Here is an 896-nt window from a genome sequence, read left to right on the forward strand (position 1 = left end):
TTTTATTTATTAGGATTTACATTTGTGTGAAGCAATCAACACAAATAACCTTGAAGATGCGAGGATTTAAGTCGTGACAAATGACTACCTCAGAGTCCTAAGACGAGTTTAGGGCTTAGATTGTACAACAGGATTGTACAAATGCCTAAAAGATGTGTTTGAGGATTTCTGTTGCATTAGGCAAACAACCTCAAATTCCTATGGCTTTGTTGTTTAAAGTTAAGTAAGGGATGTGTTGTTGTAGATCCTCTTACTGTTGAAGATGGTCGGGCTGCCCACCATGTAAGATCCAAGCTCCTCGTTGTAGCAGAGTTCAAGTTTTCTAGGTCATTTGGTTATAATGTCAAATCAAGTGACCCTATGGTTAAAGTTCTTTAAATTTTATTATAGGCGTATTAAAGTTGATTAAAGCGACACCGGTCAAGATCCCACGGTTCCGTCGTCCCGGTACCACTATTTTCTATCGGAATCACTTAGTCCAAATGAATTTACTAAACTCAACTTAATGAGTTCCATAATTTCATTTAGACCGTGGGAAAACTCGTTAGCAACCGTAGGTTACCTCCTCCAAGGGTTCCCGATCTTCCAATAGAGACGTTTTAATTTAGTTGAAGTTGTATTTTTTGTGATGTTTGTGATTAAGTTTTGAGTTGTTTTATATTTTGAAATGTTGTGAGGTATTTTTGTTTGAAATTTTATATTTTGGTTTTAGTTTTGGTTTTGTTTTTTTTTTTTTCAACATGCAAGCATTTTTTATGCAGTAAGTATGATACAAGTATAAAATAAGAACAGTAGAAAAGTACAAGAAAGACCGTAAAATACTGTAAACTGTAAAAGTGTACCTGATGAGTCTTCTCGTTCCACCACCTGAAACTCAAAATGCATGTCAGAGCATT

This window comes from Phalaenopsis equestris, unplaced genomic scaffold (genome assembly GCF_001263595.1).
Source record: "Phalaenopsis equestris unplaced genomic scaffold, ASM126359v1 Scaffold198818, whole genome shotgun sequence".
NCBI classification, from domain to species: Eukaryota; Viridiplantae; Streptophyta; class Magnoliopsida; order Asparagales; family Orchidaceae; genus Phalaenopsis; species Phalaenopsis equestris.